This window comes from Bos javanicus, chromosome X, assembly GCF_032452875.1.
Source record: "Bos javanicus breed banteng chromosome X, ARS-OSU_banteng_1.0, whole genome shotgun sequence".
NCBI classification, from domain to species: Eukaryota; Metazoa; Chordata; class Mammalia; order Artiodactyla; family Bovidae; genus Bos; species Bos javanicus.
In genome coordinates, this window is record NC_083897.1 from 58910749 (window position 1) to 58934494 (window position 23746).

Genomic DNA, 23746 nt, shown 5'->3' on the forward strand with positions numbered 1-23746 from the left:
GTGAGAATGTCTTAATGAAGGGAATATGTATGGTTTGCTTTCCTCTTATCTATTACTTCCCTGTGGAATCCTATAGTTTCCTTGGCATCAGAGTGATGGCCACTGATTGAAGAGGTGATAAGTTTTCTGACAGGCTGTTGAGCTGCACAGCATAGTGGTGGCAAGAAGTAAAAAAGACCAGACAAAGCCACAGTCCTCAGTGTTTCTAGATCCCAATGCCCTTCCCTCTAAGGCTTATGTTGTACTCCTCAGGGCAGCGACAAGTCAGGTCTCCTGAGAAGTTCCTTCTCAGTTGTAATCAAGTAAGCCTCCTTCTCTCTGCCTGATTATCACTTCCCAAACAACCCCCAATTCATCTTCTCTTTTTATTAAGGAAGGCAATGAAAACAGGCTTTAGTATATAGAATACCTCCTGGCCAGCCTTGCTAGATGGTGGTCATTTCTGCCTCTCTGGCCCTGGGATACATGTGAATCAACCTATAGTTCATTTATGAGTCTCCAAATATTTGAATACCTGTATGGAGGCTTTGTGTTGAGCCTTAGCAGAATGAAAAGAAGATTAGGATAAAAGGCTAATGGAATTCGCAACACCAAGAGATCACTTCCCACCGAGGTGGCCTTTCAATGGGCTTTAAAGGATGGGAAGAATTTCATTAGCTAGAGATTCTAGGGTGAGGGAGAGGCATTCCAGAGGGAAGGAACAGCATAAGCAAACATTTGGTGGGGGAAGGGTTGGTGGGAAAGATTGAACCAAAAAAGCACAGGGAATAACCAGGAAATGCAAGATAAGTACTCCAGGATGTCTGAGATTAGGGTATATTTTCGAATGGGTGGGAAAGCAAACTAAAAGATAGATCTTGAAAGGGTTTTAGTGTCAGGCTTAAGGGTTTGACTGGCAAGGAAGCACCATTAAAGGTTTGGACAGAAAGCAATGCTATCAGAGAGGTGATTTAGAAACATTAATACAAGAGAGTGGGAAAATGAGAGAAACCCCATTTTCTCAGATGAGACAGGGCAACATGCTATATAGGATTCAAAAGGAATGTTAAGATAGGGTCTTCTCCCTCAAGAAGCATATACTCAGATAAACTGAAACTAACAAACACCATTAAACAATTCCACGCTACTCAGTTCACTTCTACCATATAAGTGCTTTATTGTAGAACACTGACTGTAACAACTTCTGAACACACATTTTGCCCCCACAAATGTTATTTTATGACAACTATTACAAGCACATTGCAGCTCTGACATTTTTAAAATATTTAAATTTGTTTATTTTTAATTGAAGGATAATTACCTTACAGTATTGTGTTGGTTTCTGCCAAACATCAACATGAATCAGCCAGTCCTGACTTTTGAAACTTGCAACCTGGAACCCTTCCTTCTTTCCTCATATTAACATATCCTTATTCATCAGAGAGGAAAAGAAAGACTTTCCAACAGTAGCCTTGTTTTTTTTTTTTTTTTTTTAGGATGATCTTTAGCTTCTCTTTCCTCACTACATTTAACAAACTAGACCTTTATAGGGTAGCAAGACCTCGAAGCTGCCATAGTCACCCCTCTCCACTCTTAAATCACCTGTGCTAATTTGCTGACCAGGCTTCTGAGGTTACAAGCAAATATCATTCAGGAAGAAAAACATGCCATCTCTATGGAAACCTGAAAGTTTGAGAGGGAGCCCACCTTAAAATAACCAAACAATGGTCTCTTTGAGAAGTCTCCAAGGGCCTGAGTTAGAAAATCTGTATTAAGAGTTTGGCTGTTGTTAGTGTATGCACTTCTCAAACCCACAAGTATAAGCCTTAACTCTTGAAATTGCTATGCAAATGGTTTCTTTTCTTTCCATATCTCATTGACATATAGAGTTTTGATGACAAAAAAAGAGTAAGTTCATTCATATAGTGGATAATTATTGAGCACCTGCTGCGTGCAAATCATGTGCTAAATGCTCTTGAGATACTATAATAAAAATGGCAAGGTCTGTCCAGAGAGGGGAGCAGGAGGCAGTGACCAACATTATCAGGTACTCATTTGGCAAAGACCCCTGTAGGAGACACTGGCATTGCAAAAATCATATGCTTTGATTTTCTAAGCCAGTGCTAATGACATTCTCTCTTCTATTCCCACCTAAACCATTGAAAATGTGCAAAACACTTCAGTATTTTAGGATCCAAAGTGTATCTTGCTACTGTTTCTTTTACCTTGAAGCACATAAAGGTTCTTTGACAGAAAAGGTTGCTTGAAAATAGAGTAACTGTATTTGTTTATTCATTCAACACATATTAATTGAACTCTGCCTTGTGCTATGCCACCTGATGCAAAGAACTGACTCATTTGAAAAGACCCTGATGCTGGGAAAGATGGAAGGCAGGAGAAGAAAGGGATGACAGAGGATGAGATGGCTGGATGGCATCCCTGACTCAATGGACATGAGTTTGAGTAAATTCCGGGGGTTGATGATAGACAGGGAGGCCTGGCATGCTGCAGTCCATGGGGTCACAAACAGTCAGATATGACTGAGTGACTGAACTGAACTGAGTGTGCTATGCAGTACCAGACAGATACAGTGGTGAACAGGGCAGATAAGGACCCTGGCCTCATGGAACTTATGTTCTAGTGAGAATATTCAGATCATATGTAAACGTGGAAACCAAATGGTTTCAGAGAGTGGATATAGACAGTTAAGGGAATCACATGGTGATATAATAGTGCATGGCAGGGAGGGACCTAGCACACAGCAGGTGGACAGGGGAGGTATCCATCAGGGATGACATTAGAATGAACATGTGTATGCTGTAAATAGCCATGAATATCATGTAGGAAAGAAAGTTATGGAGACAGGAAAGAGCAAATACACAGTTTCAGAGGCAAATAATAATATTAACTCTGGGACTGGCACTGTTCAAATGCTTTACTGTTGAAATCATTTAATTCTCACCAGAACACCCTGAGGTAGATACTATGAATAACCCATTTTCAGAGATGGAAATGAAGACAAAGAGAAGTTGCAAGACTAGCCTAAAGTCAATAGCTATTATAGGGGAGGGTTGGGTTGGGAGTTTGGGGTTAGCAGATTTTGCAAACTATTGTCAGAGGAGTGTGTAATTCCTTGGTTCTGTCTTGTCACAACAAAAATTTGAAGCGACAGACATTAAAGCCCTCAGAAGGTGTCCCAGGTCTTGGACAGACCATGTTATAGTTCTTGGACAGATCAGTGTTACAGCTTCGTGTTAGAGCTCAGTTTTATTTAGAAAATAAAAGGAAAATACATCCTTGAGGCATGAGAGCATGCTGACTCAAAAGACATGAAGAGAAGAGAGCCCCGGCCCGTTGGCTCCTCTTTTTATATGTTTTTTCCTCCCCGTGGGCCTGCCCTATATAAATTGGGCTAGCCAGGAGTGCTGTTTTTTCTACCAGAGGTCCTCACTCCGGTCCTCAGACCTTCCTTTGTTCTATTTTTGCAGGCTTTTCCCTTCCTTGTCTTTTAGCCACCGCCATTCTGGACTCCTTTCTCCTATTCTAACTACCTAACTACCTATCATATATAGAATGAATGAATAAACAATATAGAATGAATAAACAATAAGGTCCTATAGTATATAGCACAGGGAACTATATTCAATATCCTGTGATAAACCATAATGGAAAAGAATGTGAAAAGAATGTATGTATGTATAACAATCACTTTGTTGTACAGCAGAAATTAACACCACATTGTAAATCAACTATATGTGTGTATGCTCAGTCGCTAAGTTGTGTCCAACTCTTTGCAGCCCTACAGACTGTAGCCTGCCAGGCTCTTCTGCCCATGGGATACCAGGCAAGAATACTGGAGCCAGTTGCCATTTCCTTCACCAGGGGATCTTCCTGACCCAGGGATCAAACTCGCATCTCCTGCATTGGCAGGTATGTTCTTTACCACTGAGCCACCAGAATCTGCCTGCAAATGTAGGAGATGCGGGTTCAATCCCTGGGTTGAGAAGATCTCCTGGTGAAGGAAATAACAACTTGCTCCAGTATTCTTGACAGGGAAACCCCATGGGCAGAGGAACCTGGCAGGATACAGTCCATAGGGTCACAAAAGAGTCCAACATGACTTAGTGACTAAACAACAACAAATAAACTATACTTCCATAAAATAAAAGCTTTTAAAAAGTCAGTACCTATTAAATGACATGACTAGGATCGAAATCTAGGCAATCCTGTTCCATAGCCTATATCTAAACCATACGGCGGGGGATATGTGCAAGCAATATAAGAATCTATCCTTAAGAGTTTAAATTTGCATTAACACACACTGAAAAGTCTTACAAAGCAAGCTAGGAAGTTATGGGGATAGCCCAAGTAGCTGGGATCCTAAAAAAAATGTTTGAACTACAAAATAACTCACTTTATAGTGAATCAGATTTAAAATGTGCGATATTGATCTATGGAGTTGTGCCTCAGCATCCAGACTTAAACTTTTCTAAAACATTCAGAAGTATCAGAAAAAGGGCAGGAAATACCAGAATATAGGAATATTAACCCTTTTCACAAACAACAACCATAAAACCCAAGCTCCTATCACCTGGCTGAGGAGCTCTCCAAGAAAAACAGCCTGATTAAACGAGATAAGTGTAAAGAAGCTGGCAACATGTCATCAGTGCAGACAGTCAGTTCAGGGGTGTAACTGTCATTCTTCATTTCCCTGGAATTTTTCATCTGCAATACTTATCTATTAAAATAGTAAGAGCAGAAGTAGCAGTTTTTTGTCTGAAAAAACTCAAAAATGCCTGCAAACATGAACATACTGTCTTCATGATATAATATCAAAGTATAGAAAAGTCTTTTCAATTCCTTTAGGAAAAAAAAGTTTTCTTTTAAATTTATTTTTAATTGGAAGAAAATTGCTTTACCATGTTGTGTTGGTTTCTGCCATACAACAATGTGAATCAGCCATAAGTATACCGAATCCCCTCCCTCTTAAAAGAAGGTTTTTGAAGTCTAAATACTTTTGTCCACATCACCTCATACTAGACTGTCCTTTATTCCTTTTCAGTTGTATCATGCTCTTTAGTATTATCTTCTAAATGTACATCTATACAAACAGACAAGTCTCAATAATTCATTCAGTGAATGCTTACAATGATGGGCAGAGAGTTTGAAAATACACAGGACTGGGACAAGAGTAAAAGGAATGTTGGAGCTGGAAGACATCTGGTAGTTTTATCATTGTACACCCTGGGAACTAGATTATACAAGATCCAGAAGGCTCCTCTACTGGCTGTTTCACAGTCTGTGGCCTGGAGCTGGGTGATTTCTCAATGAAGACCTGATAGACTGATTTCACTCCATGCTGGTTTTGGCCCTCAAATGTCATTCCAACAGATTCTTTACCGTCTGAGCCAGTTAGCAGATCTGTAATTAAATCAGCCAAACCTGGAAAAAATTATTAAGTGCCTACTAGGTGCCTGTTCTGTTTCAGAACTCAATACAAGTTCATAGCTTGAAGTGGGAGCAGTGTATCAATATGGAAGGCAAGATGGTGGGGAGTAGGTATGAGTGAGCCAATGTATACTATTTATTTCAAATGCACACGTGGTCAGGAAAATTAAATGACAGAGGCTGTCATCATTTGCCTCTGGGAAGTACAAGTTTCAGGGAAACACTACCTGCGTATTTGGAGTCAAGGAAATAAAAGAATCCCCATGTTCATATCTTCCTTGTGTCATCAACAGGTGTGACCCAGAAGTGCTATATTCTGAGCAGCTGCTAGAATACTCGACACAGCTGGACAAAATCCATTAAACTTCAAGAGCAAAGTATTTCTGAGCACCCTAACCAGCTGGGCCAATCATATTTGGAGGCAACCAGATGTTTTGGTCTGTGTGCTGGCTACCATAAAATACCCCTACCCAACTGTTAAATAATCCCAAATTCTAGAGATCTATCCCATTTTCATTTCAACTGCTTGTGTCCCTATATCCTTTCATTCCTGCCAATTGTGAGTCTCATTTTTCTACTCTGCTTAACTACAACTCTCCTCAACATGAAGTTCTCAACTGATTCATTTACTATCTCCTCTGCACATGGTGCTGTTGGGAACACAATGATACATCACTTAAAGCAGTACTAGGCTCTGTCTCTCAGGAGCTTGCAAACTACTAATATTTGGGAGATAAGAATGACTCACACGAGAAGACTATTTGAATTTACTGCCCTGAAGGATGACATGCCAAATGAGAATGCAGGCAGGTATATAAGATTTCAGAAAAGGAAACAGATTGATATTTGGGGGTAAATATAGTCAGGGCAGTTTCAAATTGGAGTTGTCACCTGAACTCTGGAAGGACCAGTGGGTTGTGATTAAAGAAGGAGGAGGACTTTATAAGCAAGGAGGGATGAGAATGATTCATGGGAAAGAGAAGGAACGGATGAGTCTGGAAAACTAGTCTGGGGCCAGATCAGGGAGGTCTTGTTTTCCTGGTAAATGATCTGACTCTCATCCTATAGGAACCTGAAAAGTCAGGGTTATCAGGACAAGTCTCCGGGATTTTCAAACATTGCTTTATTATTTTTAATTTTGTGGAAACCAGTCCCCATGACCTCTCCATGCAGTATTTAATCATTTTTCTGCTGTCACTTTTAATTCCATTTTGAGGATATTTTCCCCTCTGGTTGATGAAAATAATATATTTATGGTACAAACTCTCAGCTTCAATGCCTTTATCCCTTAGCAGTCACAACCTGAAAAGTTGCTAATGTCTATTACACTGCATTCAGTTTAATTAACTGTACAAATAGATTGATTCTCTAATACAAAATATTATCTGGAGAGAGAAATAAAAGGATAGGGAAGGAAGCTATGAGAAGCAGAAGCCAGAAGACAAATTTATCTCACTCAGGAAGCCATACTGGTTATCATAACAATAACAAATATTTATAGAGGGCTTTCATCTTGAAGAATCCCAGAGCCCCAGAGCAATGAACACTTGCAATAAATAGATTAAAGGAGCTACTCAGCCATCCAAGAGAGGAAGCCCTCTCTCCCAGGCCCAGTGCAGTAAGTCATTCCTAGGACAGCACTCGATTGTAGCCAAGGGATTTTAAAGGAAGCTGGAGGAACTTCCAAGTGATAAAACCTGGACAGCATGCATAAAGAACACCCCAGAATCTTTCACAGGAGGGCTCCTAGGAGCAACAGGCATGCCCATAGTCAGCTTAAGTCTCTTGTGTTAAGATCACAGCAGCTTCAGAGGCAAGTAAAACTTCACTGATTTGAGATAGATGCAGTCACAAATACCATGAGATACTGTTTTATATTGTGAAACCATAGATTTACCTTACTAACACATACTTCTCAATAAATTAATAAAATAAAATATTTGGTGGAGGATATTAGAGAAGGGCTTACTATCTCTTCAGAAATTCAAGCCACACCATTAATAATGAAGTACATGTTTTTCTGGTTCCATTCCTTGATCTAACGGAAGTAGCCATGTGATCTTGGACAAGTCATTTGGCATCTCTGTATTTCAATTTCATCAAACTAGTTGTGTGTGTGTGAGAGAGAGAGAGAGAGAGAGAGAGAGAGAAGGGGAGGGTGGGGGAGGAAGAGAGGGAGGAGAGAGGGAGGGAGAGAGAGAGAGAGAACGAACACGTATTACATAATTCTAACTCTTTTTCCTGCCTTCATGGAGTGGCCACAGGTCATTTGGCTAAAGGCCCCCTTTGGAAACCTGAGAAATACAATTTACTAGGAGGCACAGAGCTCCTTACATAGAAGTTTAAGAAAAAAAAATTTAAAGAGAAGCAGATTACAAGACTGTAGAACTTCAACCAATGGGTAAAATCTACAGACGTTAAGACACTGATGTGTGAACGTGGGCATAAACTAGACAGTAAATGTCACTTAGTCCAGTGATTTTACAATGACTCCTTGGAGAATCAGGCTTCTTCGAGAGCATCTCAGGGGTCACCAAGGGAGCCAATCTAATGCTGAAATGTCCTCTACAACATCTTCCCTGCTTTTGAAAAACATCCAGCCTATGTTGGCATCACTGCAGTGACTGAGAGCAATGGAATTGTACTCAGCTACAAAAAAGAACAACATAATGCCATTTGCAGCAACATGGATGAACCTAGAGGCTATCATACTAAGTGAAGTAAGTCAGATAAAGACAAATGTCATTTGATATTGCTTATATGTGAAATATAAAAAAAATCATGCAAATGAACTTATTTACAAAACAGAAACAGACTCACAGACATAGAAAACAAATTTGTTTGTAATTACCAAAGGGAAAAGGGAAGAGGGGAGAAATAAACTGGGAGTTTGGGATTAACAGATACCAATGACTATATATAAAATAGGTAAACAACAAGGTCCTACTGTAAAGGACAGGAAACTATATTCAATATCTTGTAAGAAACTATAATGGAAAAGCATATGTAAAAAGAGGGCCTTCAAGTGCTCTTCACATCAGATATTCTGTATGGGTTTCAATGACATAATAACCCACATTTTATACAGATCAATTTATTCTGAGCCTTTAAGTTGTGCTTTAAATTGACTGTTCTGATTGGAAGCTCTCTTCAGTCAGGCACTTTCCTTTCCTACCATGGCAGCCTCTTGACAATCCTAATCAAGACTGCAGAATCCAGAGCAAATAAAAGGTCATTTTGCCTAACCCTTAAAGAGATTCCTCTCTCTCCTTCCACAATCAATTCAAGGAAGTTTTATTGAGTACTTGCTATGAGATGATAATATCTGAAAATCACTAAGAACTCCCCATTGCAAAATGAAAGGAAAAAAAACCCCACAAGTTTCTCAGTGTTACACATGTTATATAGGACCTTCAGTATTGTGACTTCCAGCCTAACTTTGAGCCTTATTTCCAGCTATTCAGCCTCCTCTGCCCTCATCCACCCCAGCATGCACACATGAGCCCACATGATATAGGCACACCTGACCGTTTGCTCTTCTCTAAATATATCATGTTATGTGTGTGTGTGTACACACGTGCATGCATGTGTGCAAGTTCCCTTGCACACATGTGTTCATGTGTTCATGCTGTTCCCTCTGTGTGGGAAACTTCAGTCTACCTGGGGGTTCAAAGTCAACTTCCAAATTTAACCCAAATTTCTACCTGAAGCCTTTCCTGCCTCCTCAGTTCCCAAATCAGTTAATCAATCACTCAAATCCACTCCCAAGGCAATACTATTAGAGCATTGAGACATTTATTAGAGAGAAGTGCTTACATGGCAAATGGACTTGTGGGTGCCAAGGGGTAGGTGGGAGGGGGAGGGATGGACTGGGAGTTTGGGAATAGCAGATGCAAACTATTATATATAGAATGGGTAAACAACAGGGCCCTACTCCATAGGACAGGGAACTGTATTCAGTATCCTGTGATAAACCATAATGGAAAAGAATATGAAACAGAATGTGTGTTTACATACATAAATAATGGGGCTTCCTTGGGGCTCAGATGGTAAAGAGTCTGCCTGCATTCCAGAAGACCCAGGTTCAATCCCTGAGTCAGGAAGATCCCCTGGAGAAGGAAATGGCAACTCACTCCAATATTTTTGGCTGGAAAATCCCATGGATGGAGGAGCCTGGTGGGCTACATACAGTCCATGGGGTCACAAAGAGTTGGACATGACTGAGCGACTTCATTTTCACTTTCATATATAACTCAGTTACTCTGAAGTACACCTGAGGCTAATGCACCATTATAAATCAACTATATTTCAATACAATAAATTTTTAAAAAAGATACTTGCTTACAGTTATCTGTAATCCCGCTAGACTCAAAAGCAGAGGCTTTGTCTTCACTATCCTATATTCCCACAACTAGCAGTGTCTGCAACACAGTAGTGTGTGGAAAATGTTGAGGGATGGAAAGAAGGAAGGAAGGAAGGGAGGAATTCCTCCCTTTACTAGACATTGAGCTCCTTCAGGGTAGGGTAGGTACTACATCTTACTCATTTTTGTACCCACAATGGCTTGTACACAGGAGTGTCCATGCATGCGTGCTAAGTCACTTCAGCTGTGTCCCACTCTTTGCAACCTATGGACTGTAGCCCACCAGGCTCCTCTGTCCATGAGATTCTCCAGGCAAGAATACTGGAGTGGGTTGCCATTTCCTCCTCCAGGAGATCTTCCTGACCCAGGGACTGAACTTGTGTCTCCTACATCTCCTGCACTGCAGGCAGATTCTTTACTGCTGAGCCACTGCTGCTGCTGCTGCTGCTGCTGCTGCTGCTTAGTCGCTTCAGTTGTGTCCGACTCTGTGCGACCTCAGAGATGGCAGCCCACCAGGCTCCCCCGTCCCTGGGATTCTCCAGGCAAGAACACTGGAGTGGGTTGCCATGGCCTTCTCCAATGCATGAAAGTGAAAAGTGAAAGGGAAGTCGCTCAGTTGTCTCCAACTCTTAGCGATCCCATGGACTGCAGCCTACCAGGCTCCTCCGTCCATGGGATTTTCTAGGCAAGAGTACTGGAGTGGGGTGCCATTTCCTTCTCTGGCTGAGCCATTAGGGAAGCCCTATACATAGGAGATCTCTGTGAAATTGAAAGCAGGTTAAAAAAAATTATTCTTAAATACAAAATCACTAAATAGCTACACCCCAAGTGCTTACAGCCTAAAAGTAGAATAGTTTAACTGGGAAGGAAAATAGACAACCAACTCCAAGTGCTCTAGAAGTTCATAGAAGGGAGAAGTAAGTGAAGGCTGGATCTGTGTAGGACAACATTTCTCAGGCTGTGATGTGAAGTGAGGAGTTTGTTCAAATGGAGAAGCTGACTGTTGGGCTGCACTCCATAGGCCTGCAAGCCCTGTACGTGCCCAGCTCCATGGCCGAAGAAAGGCCCCAGAGTCAGTGACAGAGGCATCAGTGGTTTAATGGATGGGGAATTTTCACACATCTGAAGAAAGGTCCTTGAGCAACACCTCACTGTGTGGGACTGACAGTGGACAGGACATGGGAGTAGTCTTCACTACCAAGAGGGTGTGTGTGTGTGTGTGTGTGTGAATTGATGTCAGGTTGGCTCATGAATTACCAGGGAAACCAGCAGAGGGGCACTGCACCTTTGATAAGCTCTCCTGGTAGAGCTAAAGGTTAGGACAATCACTAGGTACAGTGATTGTCACTGTGTCACCCCAATCACTAGGTGGGGCCCGAGGCAAGTAGGTAGGTTGTGTACTGGTTAGACTGTATGATTAAGAGGGAAGGTCAGTCATGTGAGTAGGGTGGAGCAGGCACTGGTGGAGCAGGGGATGTACAGAGAGAAAGAGAAGAGCCATCTTGAATGGCCTGATCATAAACCAGTTGAGTAGTCTGGGCGGTTCAGTAGTCTGAGCACCAAAGAATTGATGCTTTTGAACCGTGGTGTTAGAGAAGACTCTTGAGAGTCCCTTGGACTGCAAGGAGATCCAACCAGTCCATCCTAAAGGAAATCAGTCCTGAATGTTCATTGGAAGGACTGTTGCTGAAGCTGAAACTCCAATAATTTGGCTACCTGATGTGAAGAATTGACTCATTGGAAAAGACCCTAATGCTGGGAAAGATTGAAGGCAGGAGGAGAAGGGGACGACACAGGATGAGATGGTTGGATGGCCTCACTGAACTCAATGGACATGAGTTTGAGAAAGCTCTGGAAGTTGGTGATGGACAGGGAAGCCTGGCATGCTGCAGTCCATGGGGTCTCAAAGAGTCAGACACGACTGAGTGACTGAACTGAACTGAGTCTGGGAGGTGCCCATAAATCAGCATTTCTAATAGACTTCTAAGCAATGCTGATCCTGCTGTGTGGGCACCATACTTGGAGTAGCAGTGAAGATGTAGAAAGCCTTCTTGGAGGAGGCACTTCTTATGCTAGGTGCAACGGGAGGAGCTAAAGTCAGGAAGAACAATATAAGCCAAGTAACAGAAGCAGGAAAGATCAAGTTTAATTAGCAGAGGAGTAAATGGAACCAGGTAAATAGAGCAGAGAGTTCTTATAAGAGCGTAATGAGTGAGAAGGCTAGAGAGACTGAGATCGGACCACATTATTAGCTTCATCAAAGCCTCTTTTGAGGATTCTGGACTTGCCATTGTAAATTCTTAAGAACCTGATGTATCACCTTCACACCTTATATAATTATATAAATGTTTGGTTTATAAAACACATTTCATACACATTAAGGTCATCTGATCCTCACAATAACACGGGGAGTTAGGTTTTGTTTTCATTGCTATTTTACAGGCCAAGGAAACTGAGGCTCACAGAAGTGAAGTTACTTTTCAAAGTTTATCCAAACTTGGATTAGAGACAGTAGCCAAACCAAGTTTTTATGACACCCACTCCAAAGTAATTTTTCATCACATCATGTTGTAGATTGCCACTTTAAAACCGAGGGTCCTGAAAAGGGGCACTTGTGAAATTATCTTCACATTATTTCAATCTTCTCTTTAACTGCAGCTCATTATCTGACTAAGGAAAATCTGCCTTTAGAATTATAATTCTCTGACCCAAAAGGCTATTAATTTCCTTCTATTTAGTAACTGAAGGATTTCTCCCTGTGCCCTCCATTCTCATTGTATGTTAAAGAATGAAATTATTGGAGGAAGAATATGAGGAGGTCCCTGCTAATCTATTTTGTTTGAGAAAATTAAATGGAACCAGTGGGAATCTCTTAATGATAGCATCAGAGTCTCCTCCCACGGGCCTTCTTTTGTACTTTCACTTGCTGTGCATCTTTTGTTTGTATCTCCCAGCCTGGAGACTTGATCACTCTGTTGTTGCTTATTGTGATCTTACAGGAGTCTATTGTTCCCAAATTTCCCTTCTTTAGTGACTTTTTTTGAGACTTGTAGGGCTAGGGGACTGATGCTGTGACATCAGTGTCATCTTTTCCGATGTTTTCTTTTCAGTTGGAAAGAATGAGTTTTGCCATGTTGGAATTAAATGGGTCCAAATTCCATCTAAGCAGCTCAGGAATTAAGAGGCACTTTTTCTAGGAAGGAGAGAGAGAGAGATGGACTCAACTGAAAGGTCTACAGAACTTGTATCATTAAACAGGTGATAGAAACCTAGGAGGTTCTTGAACTTATGGTTGCTGGAGAGGAAGGCATAGTTAGGGAATTTGGGATAACCAGCAAGGACCTTACTGTAAAGTACATGGAACTCTGCTCAATGTTATATGGCAGCCTGGATGGGAGGGGGTTTGGCAGAGAATGGATACATATATATGCATGACTGAGTCCTTTCACTGTTTACCTGAAACTGCCACAATATTGTTAATCGGCTATACACCCGTACAAAATTAAAACTTTTTTAAAAAAGAAACCTAGGAGGTTCTTAACCAGCATTTCAAATTTGACTAATTTCTAACTTATCAGTTAAATGTTCAGGCAGTACCAAATTAAGCTCATTTGTGTTCATTTTGTTCCTAGCTATTTAGGCAAGAGAATTTTACTGGCTGTGTGGCCATGGGCTAGTCACTTAACCTCTCTGAGCTGCAAGCATCATTATCTGAAAAGGCGATAATGAATTGTGCCTCTCTCGTAGGATAGCTGTGAGGATTAAATGGTATAATTTATACAAAGCACTGACTGGCACCAAAGCAGGAGCTCAGTAAATAATGGCTCGTGCTCTTTTACTCACTGTCATGCTTTCTCTAAAAAGGACGTGAAAAGAAACAGACCTGAAGAACACATCCCTCTGACTTTAAAGGCAGGAAACTAAAGAACAGAGCTGTTATCTGATAAACTGCAACTTTAAAGAGCCAAAGCAGATCCTTCTGATCAGTGACTCCTACTTTCTGGACTGACTCATAGTAAGAAATGCACTTTACATAGTTTCACAGAATAATTATTTCCAGCAATGTAATATGAAAGTTTCACTCATCCTACTCCTCTTATCCTTTCCACTCTATTAGGAAACAAATGTTGGTCAGGGTCCAAACAATTGATCAAAAACAAAACAAAACAGGAGGGGTTTCATTCAAACTTTAGTTTGAAAAATACTGATTTAAATGCACCCAAACCAACAACCCAGAAAGAAACAGTTCCCACTAGCACTAACTAGATTATCAGTCTTACTCATCCTTCAATTTTAGCTGAAATGCTTCCTCAGAAATCATTCTCGACCTCTCCAGACTAGAGCATGTTCCTTTGTTATATGCTGCTGTAGGATCATGTTCCTCAAGCACTCACTGCAGTTAAAAACTGTATATCAGTGATTTTTTTATTATATATAATCCACAACAGAATATAAGGTCCACAGAATATAAGCAACTTTGTCCATCTTTTTCGTTAGTACATTTCAGTATATAACCCAGTCCAGCACCTGGCACATAGTAAGAACTCTATAAATATGTGCTGAATTAATGAATGAATGAGCAAACTAATAAATAAGTGAATGAATGAATGAAGATGCTCATAAATCCACATGTAAACCTAGTAAGTTATTAACCTACTATGGAATAATTAGTTGGCTTTACTTTCCAAAGTGAAAGATGTTGTGATGAGGTTCTGTTAAAAATTGTCTCTTCTAATAGACTGTAAACTCCATGAGTGCCAGGATCATGTCTGATTTTGCTCCCTATTGCACCCCAGAACCAGTAGAGTCTGTGGCAAACAGAAGATGCTTCAAAAAGTGTTGTTGCATTAGTAACAAATTTACAGATGAGGCCTCTGGAAAATTTCCAAATTTCATGGAAGTTTTCCAAGATGAACCTAGTGACTGCCAATGGTCTCATGCATTAAGCCTTTAGCAGTACAGATATCACAGAATGTCAGAGGTGGAAGAGATGTTATACATGTACCAGCAGTCAGCTAGCTTTTTGTTTTTTACAAAGGGTCAAATGGTCAATGCCTTCAGCTTTGTATGCCGTACGGTCTCTGTCACAACTACTTAACTGTGCCATTGTGTGCAAAACAGACCATAGACAATACGACATGAATAGGCATAGCTGTGTTCCAACAAAATTTTACTTACAAAAAACAGGTGGCAGACTACATTTGGCTGCAGTTTGCTGACCTTAACTAACTCAACTGTCATATTCTATAGGTGAGAAGAGAGAGGGGCTATTTCTCCATAGGGAAATGGCTTGTTTAAGGCCACACTACTAATAAAGGACAAAGTGGGGACTTTCGCAACTTTAGTTCTCAGGACATCGCAGCCATGTTTTAGGGTTTGTCTGCTTCAATCCTGGTGTTGGTCCCATACTGCTTTGTTTATTGAAGCTAACAGACTTTGCCTTAAATTTGATTTGCACTGGTGGTTTTTCATCTTTGTTGTTGTTGTTTAGTCGCTGAGTCATGTCTGACTTCTGCAATCCCATGGACTGTAGCCTGCCAGGCTCCTCTGTTCATGGGATTTCCAAGGTAAGAATACTGGAGTGCAGTTGCTGTTTCCTTCTCCAGGGGATCTCCCTGACCCAGGGATTGAACCTGGGTCTCCTGCATTGGTAGGCGGGTGCTTTACCACATTGGTTGGTAGGTGGGAGCCACCAGGGAAGCCCAGTTTTTCATCTTTACTCTTTATTATATCATCCATGTAGTCTAAAATCCTTGGGAGTGATCAGCTTCATAGAAAGATTTTACAACTCCTTCTATTTTATTTAGGTGCCTGGAGTTCTGCCTCTTCACGTTTTCAGATAGTATATACTAGGTTCTCTAAGGCAAAAATTCTGACATATGGTATTAAAGGGCTGGATGGGCAATTAGGAGACAAGGGCTCTGTCACGTCATGTCCTACCATACACCTTACCCAATTCTCACAAATTGTTCAGTAGCTGAGATTTACTGAGTTCCTACTGTATACACAGTACTCTGGTAGGCTTGGGAAGGGAGGAATGATGAGAATGAGCATATTAATACCAGTCAACTTGTCTAGGTTCTGACTATATGTCAAGGGCATTATATACAGCTTTGTTAAAACCTCATCAAGGGATTTCCCTGATTGTCCAGTGGCTAAGACTCTGTGCTACCAATGCAGGGGGCCTAGGTTCGATCCCTGGTCAGGGAACTAGATCCCACACACTGCAACTAAGAGTTCAATGCTGCAACTAAAACATCCTGCATGCCGCAATTAAGACCTAGAGTAGCCAAATAAATAAAAATATATTTTTAAAAACCTCTTCACAACTCTTTAAGGAAGGATCAGATAGACTAAACTGCTTGGATTGAAACTCAGCTTGGTTCATGTTGAAACCCTGGGCTGTCTTTACCACATTTCAAGTCCTCAAGGCCATTTATTCCTTTGTCGTTGTTTAGTTGCCAAGTCCTGTCTGACTCTTTGTGACCCCCTGGACTGCAGCACACCAGGCTTCCCTGTCCATCACCAACTCCCGGAGTTTACTCAAACTCATGTCCATTGAGTCGGTGATGCCATCCAGCCATCTCATCCTCTGTCATCCCCTTCTCCTCCTGTCTTCAATCTTTCCCATCATCAGGGTCTTTTCCAATGAGTCAGCAGTTCGCATCAGGTGGCCAAAGTACTGGAGCTTCAGCTTCAGCATCAGTCCTTCCAAAGAGTATTCAGAATTGATTTCCTTTAAGATTGACTGCTTTGATCTCCTTGCTTTCCAAGGGACTCTTAAGAGTCTTCTCCAGCACCACAGTTCTAAAGCATCAACTCTTAAGTGCTCTGCTTTCTTTATGGTCCAGCTCTCACATCCGTAATGGCTACTGGAAAGACCATAACCTTAACTATATGGACCTTTGTTGGCAAAGTATTTATTCTTTAATATCCTTCTAAGCATTGGAGGTGAAAAACTCAAAACATCTAGCCCAGTGTCCAGCACACAGTATACACTCATCTGTTCTCATTACTCATCATGCTCCCTCATCCACAGACAGTCTCCAACCACATGGAACCTTCCAACACTCCTACAACTAGCAATCTAGATCACTGTGCCTTTACACAAGCTGTCTATTCTTCTTGGAATGCTTCCACCACATATCCTCTGCTCTACCAACCCTCAGCTCAAATGTTTCCTCTTCTGGGACGCTTTCCTGACACATCTGGAGACACTGAATCAGATTCCCTTCATCTTCTCCCATTCAGCACTTCGTTCAGATCTCTATTATTGGACCTAGTAAAGCATTTGTTCTCTGGTTTATCACATTAAGAACTCCACTGAGACAGGGATTGTCTTACCAGTTTCCTTTTAAAAATAACATCTATTGTGTGTTTTGATACAGAAAAGTATAAAAAAGGGGCAAATAACCATAATTCATCTCTCAGAAACCTCTTTTGGTTTTTAAGAAAATAGAGCAATATGGGAACAAACTTGGAAAATGCAAACTCTACAAAAAAAGTACAAAATGACAAGTAAAACTCTTCCAACACCCAACCCTCACCCTAAAAGAATTCTTTAATAACAGTTGCTTACATAGCCTACCAAAAATACATTTGTATGTATATGTCAGAATATATATATATATATATATATATATATATATACACACACACACACACACACATATACATATATGTGTGTGTGCTCAGTTGTATCCAACTCTGTGACCCCAGGGGCTCTACCCACCAGGCTCCTCTCTCCATGGAATTTTCCAGGCAAGAATACTGAAGCAGGTTGCCATTTCCCTCTCCATGGGATGAATCTTCCTGACCCAGGGATTGAACCCGTGTCTCGTGTCCCCTGCATTGGCAGGTGGATTCTTTACCACTGTACCACCTGGGAAACATATATATATATATAATTGAAATGTCTTTTTTTCACAAAAGTTTTCTAAACACAATATTATATACCTAAACTTTCCCCCTTAATTATGTATCTCAGAAATTTTTTTTCAAGTCATCAAATATAGATCAAGCTTATTTTTTTAAGTAGCTGTATGTGATATTATTTGGGATGAATGTGAGTTAGCTAATAGTATTCTATCTATGGGCATGCAGGTTTTCCTTGATCTTGCTGTTATAAGTGACACTGCAATAAAAATCCATATGGTAGCTTCTTGTGATGTGGGGAAGTACCATATTCCATTGAATCAAAGGTGCATCCCAATCGCACAAATATTAAAATGTATATAAAATGCATATATATAAGTGTTAAAATTTAGAATTGATGCAATATGGTATATTTGTGGAATAGTCTCCAAGAAGTGGAATTGACGGGTCAATGAGTACATGAATTTAAAATTTTGACACGTGTTGCTAAATTTCCCCCACAAAAAGGCTACATCAATTTTCACTCCTACCAGCAAGGTCTGAGATCTACCATTTTCCCACACTCTTGCCAACACTTGGCAGTAACCAATGTTTTAATTGCCAAAGAAAGTGATTGTACCTAACTTACATTCATAAAGTGCGGTTTGAGAATTGTTGCACTAAATGCCCTCTCAAACTTTCAACCTTGAAATACTCTGACTTCCTGTGAAATTTCAACCACTAATTGGCTTTAGCAAATTAGAAGTTTACAAGTAAAGCCATTCAAGGAGAAAGTTTTCTCTTCAAAGCAGCATCTGTGAGCCAAAGCACAGCAAGATAGACAATAAGGCCAGATGCAGGGTTGGAGATTTTATGCAAGAAAAACACTGCCTTCTTCCACAGGAGCAGCTGAAATCACTCAGATTTGAAGCAAGAGTTCAGCTCTCTCTGCCCCCTCTCCTAACCTTGCTTAGCTGATTGTCTTCTCAGATTTCTGGACCATTGTTTCAGCCAGCCCACAAATCTGCCCCCAGTCAGGCATCTTCTGGGAAAGGATCTATCGTCTCTAGAAAAATGCTGTCTCATTTTATCCATTGCTCTGGACATCTAGGTAACAAAAACCCGCACTTGAGAGCAAGGTGCTTTTAGGTGACTTCTTAGCTTTGAGCTGTCATTGGCACTGTTGTCTCCTTGGTGTGGAGGTGAGTGACTTTTCATCTTCCCATAGGTCTTGGTTGATACCAAGAGTAAGATAGCAAATGCGGTTCCTCACGTGAGAGGAGTGAGTTCATTGAGATCTTCAGCAGAGTGTCCACATAATCCAATGGCCCAGAGAAGAACAGACAGACAGAAGCTGCTTATTTTATTCAACACATACATATTGAGCAACTACCAAGTACCAGGCTAGTGGTGCAGCATTGAACACCCCAAGCTCCTGCCTCTGTGGAGCCTATATTGTGTTTGTAATGGGAGGACCTGGGGGTTAGGGGGCATGGAAAGGATACAAAAAAGAAACTAACTCAAATATATAGTATGGCAGATGGTGACTAGTCTTACAAAGTAGGGGAAGGGCATAAGGACAACCAGGGGTTGGTTAAGTGTTAGTCGCTCAGTCCTGTGTGACTCTTTGTGACCCCATGGACCATAGCCCACCAGACTCCTCTGTCCATGGGATTCTCCAGGCAAGAATACTGGAGTGGGTTACCATTTCCTCCTCCAGGGGCTCTTCCCAACCCAGGGATCGAACCTGGGTCTCCTGCATTGCAGGCAGATTCTTTACCATCTGAGCTACCAGAGAAGTACAGGGGTTGGTTAAGTTATTTATTTAATATTATGCCTGGCCCAGTGCCAAGTATGTTCCATACATGATGAAATGAAAGACAGGGAAAAGAAGAACACAGGATGGGGGAGGAAGGGAGCTACTCTGCTTAGCTTAAGCTTATCTTTTAGAATCAGTTTGAGGGCTGACACTGTCCAGCTTCAATACAGAGTAGGGGGACACACAAAACAGAGAGCACCGAGAAGTGAACCACTTCTCAGGTTTTCACACATTTAGGTCTTCCTCATAGTATATCCTGTGAATTTATTTTCGTGGCTGTTTCAAGATCAGACATACTCCTACTCTGATATTAAGCACAATGCAGATCCCAAATACAAACCTATCCTCTTCAGGATTATATAATTTCTTTTCTTCCAATCACACATATAACTAAGTATATTAGTTACTGAGAAGAAAAACTTGAATGCAAGAGGTATATACAGTGGTAGAGGTTGCATGTGTCAAAAAATAAATAAATAAATAAATAAAAAATAAAATGGGTGAGTAGCATAGAGAGCTATGGGTTAGATTAATGTGGACCATGACCGAGGTGCTGTTTGGAAAAAAGACCAGCATGGGAGGTGAGGAAGAAGAGTGTGTGACTAAGTGTAAAAGATGAAAAAAAGAACAAAAGCTGGGGTTGGAGGGGCGGGGAATCAGTTGAGCTGCCACTGAGATCATGGGAAACAATTAAAAAAGTGAATTCTCCTCTTTGCTTCCTTTGCACAGACCGAAACCCCCACCCTCAAACAAGCATTATACAAAATAAGCGAAAGGGTTAGTTAATGCGCTTTTCAAGTGATTTGCAAATCAAGGAAACTAATAGTTATTTTTCTCATTGAGGAAGGCTGGTTCTCTCAACATCAAAGAATGGCCTCTCTTTTCAACGAGGCAGCTTCCCACAGCAGTACCTGGCTCCCTTAATCTCAGTAACTACAATAAATGCACAAGCCCCCTTTTGTGTGGAACTCCTATCTAATCAAATGAATCACCAAACAGATCTTTGCCTAACATATCTGAGTAACAGAGCCAAAGTCTTTACCAGAGCAGAGGCCCCCCAGTAAGCCCCTGTGAGCAAGAGGAAGAAGGGCGGTCAGGGCTGCCTGGCTATGGGAAATGGCTTCCTCAGTATCCTCTGAAAACTCTTTATACTGACAGAAATTAAATCAGTTATACCCACAGGCATTTGAAGGACAAGGCTATGGTCCAACTCTCTCCATTTAGATTGACTAGGACCAGGCAGATCCAGATACTGACAAATTGAAAATAGCAGAGATGCTTCAAAACCTGTTTTCTGGGGAGCTGAGGAAGTCTAATTGTGTTGGGGGAGGGGCTGTTGTGTAAGCTGACACGGAGGCCCTCAATTTAAAGATGATAAAAGCTCAGTCTCTAAGGAGGAGCTAAAGAGGCCCCTTTGTGTAATCTAACTTGTCTAGCAAAACAGTCAAGACAAATCAGGGCTTCAGTAATTGGGAGCTATAAATGACCACCATTTATTGAGTGCTTATGGCAAGCCAGGTGGGTACAATGTGCTTTGCTCAGATTAACTCATTTAGTTTTCAAAACAAGTCTATTAAGAATATAGTATTGTATTGGTTTTGCCATATATCAACATGAATCTGCCACGGTAAAATAAAATAAAATAAAATAAAATAAAAAGTTTTGGCTAAAAAAAAAGAATACAGTATTATGATTCCAGTTTGAGTTAGAAAGTTTTGGCTCAGAGGTTATAAAACTTGCCTGAAACCACAACCAAGTGGATAAAATGGGATTCAAACCCTGGCCAGGTATAGTCAATTGCAAAGCTTATGTCCCTTCTACTACATAATACCACCTCCCCTTAAATTTAGTTGATTTGATACAGAATTTTCTCTCATGTGTTTTTTCTCCATGACTGGTTTGCCTTATTCTGGTCCTGAGTTATTTTTAAAAATATTTATTTGGCTCTGCTAGGTCTTAGTTTCAACATGTGAGACCTTTAGTTTCCACATGTAGGACCTAGTTCCCAGATGAGAGATCAAACCTGGACCCCATGCATTAGGAGTCAGAGTCTTAGCCGCTGGACCACCAGGGAAATCCCTGGTTCTGGCCATTATAATGGAGGTGCCTTCATGATGTTCATTCCTCTGCCTTGTATTCTTTCTTTCTTCAGCCATGAAACCTATTGAGAACTTGAGAACCTGACTGGATTTAAATTTTTAAACTCACATCTCTGAGGAAGCTTTTAAATCCTAGAGTGCTGTAGTTGGAAGTCCCTTATGTGGTCCCAAGGGCTTCCCACATGGCACAATGGTAAAGAATCTGCCTGCAATGCTGGAGACACAGGTTAGATCCCTGGATTGGGAAGATTCCCTGGAGAAGGAAACAGCAACCTGTTCTAGTGTTCTTGCTAGAACACTAGAAAACCCATGGATAGAGGAGCCTGGCAGGCTACATACAGTCCATGGGGTCACAGAGAGTCGGACAAGACTGAATGACTGAGCATACACATGTGGTCCCAAACCTTGCAATGTGGAGGGGTGACCTAAAATTCTGAGTGCAGAATAAAGTTTGCATCAGGACTAAACCCAGTTTTACTGAATCCCAGTCCATAACTCTGTTTCCTACAGTCTCCTCCTCCTCATTTCCCCACCCTCTTCCTTGATTAAGCTCTCCTTCCATGATAAAGCCCATTACATGTCCCTCCGAAGTCCATCCTACACATTTCATCTTGCTCATTACCATCCAAAGCAAGACCTCTACATCAGTCAAACCTGTCACCTTGTGCCCACTTCACTGCTCATTTACTGGAGAGTCCCTTCTCACATATGCATAATGTTTGTGGCTTTCAATTTGTTTTTTATAACTAGCTTAACCTTCTCAGGAGAAGGCAATGGCAACCCACTCCAGTACTCTTGCCTGGAAAATCCCATGGGCGGAGGAGCCTGGTGGGCTGCAGTCCATGGGGTTGCGAAGAGTCCGACACGACTAACTTCCCTTTCACTTTTCACTTTCATGCATTGGAGAAGGAAATGGCAACCCACTCCAGTGTTCTTGCCTGGAGAATCCCAGGGACGGGAGCCTGGTGGGCTGCCATCTATGGGGTCACACAGAGTTGGACACGACTGAAGTGACTTAGCAGCAGCAACTTTCTCAGATCCATTAGCTCTTTTTAAAAATGCTCTTTTGTATTCTTCCATAGCCCCATAGGCCTTAATAGTGCTTAGTAAACATAGGTTAAATCAACAAATATTGTCTCCTTGGGAAAAACAAATGTTGGCTAAAATAATGTATCTCCCCCTGAGAGAAAAGAAAACCGGGTAAAAAGACTCCTTATCACTTCTCATTAGAATTTGACAAAATATACACTAATTAGTCCTTCAAAAAGGTGCAGATAAGAGCTTGTGGATGCTAATTAACCTCAGGTCCCACACAGACTAAAGGCAGAGAATTGGGAAAATATCTCAAGCAAATTTTGTTTTCAAGAGTGTATGGTTACGTGAAAACCAAACATAACGTGTTTACCATGTATATTTAACTGCTGTAGTGAGTGAGCCAGACTACAAGCAAAGAAATTATGAAAACAAGGCAGTTCATCTTTGAAGCAGCTCACTAACTGCTTCATTCTCAAAAGACCTTTTTGAGGTAGGAAAGTATTATTATTCCATACTTGAACAACTGGGAAACTGAGACATCCAGGTTAAGTGACTTGAGGGGTGAGGGGCAGGGGGGTGGTGCTAACCTTAGCTGATGAATATATACCCAGCAAGGATACCCTACACATTTGTTTACTGTTCATAAATCACTAATAGGATGGTCCCTAATGTACAGGTGTCCTTGACATTTTAGTCTTGGAAAGTAATTGTCAAGGGGTATAAATCAAATCCTATTTTCAATACAGAGAGAAGGTTCCCAGTGGTAACTGAATTCTTTACTAAACAGCCCCCTCATTTATTCATTTGGTAAATAACCTCCTGCCTTTTTAATCACAAAGTCCTTGGATGAACAGTCTGACCAAAGAAAAAGAGCTACAATCTACCAGTATAATTCACAAAAGAGCAACAATTTTGGGTGTTTTTTCCCGAAATGTTAATAACTACTTCATTCATTATACTGATTAGAACCTCATGCTTGCTCTAGGGTGGGAGTAAGGGTTGACCAACCATAACACAGAAGGATTGTTATTATTAGCACTTGGCAGAATTTCATTCAGCTATTTGAAATCAGGAGAGAGTTCTCTGATCCATTTTAAAAAGGCTCACGCCTCTTTAATAAAATTTCCAAAAGTATTTTCAATGTGTTAA

The 23746-nt window shown here is 41.0% G+C and overlaps 1 protein-coding gene and 1 non-coding gene across 4 annotated transcripts in view; one reads left to right on the forward strand and one right to left on the reverse strand.

Moving 5' to 3' along the window:
• The window catches only part of COL4A6 (collagen type IV alpha 6 chain), a 338917-nt gene that overhangs the window by 239123 nt on the left and 76048 nt on the right, over positions 1-23746 (reverse strand). The window lies entirely within an intron of this gene.
• Positions 15928-16000, forward strand: TRNAG-ACC (transfer RNA glycine (anticodon ACC)). The gene has a single exon. It is a non-coding gene; the product is annotated as a tRNA-Gly (tRNA).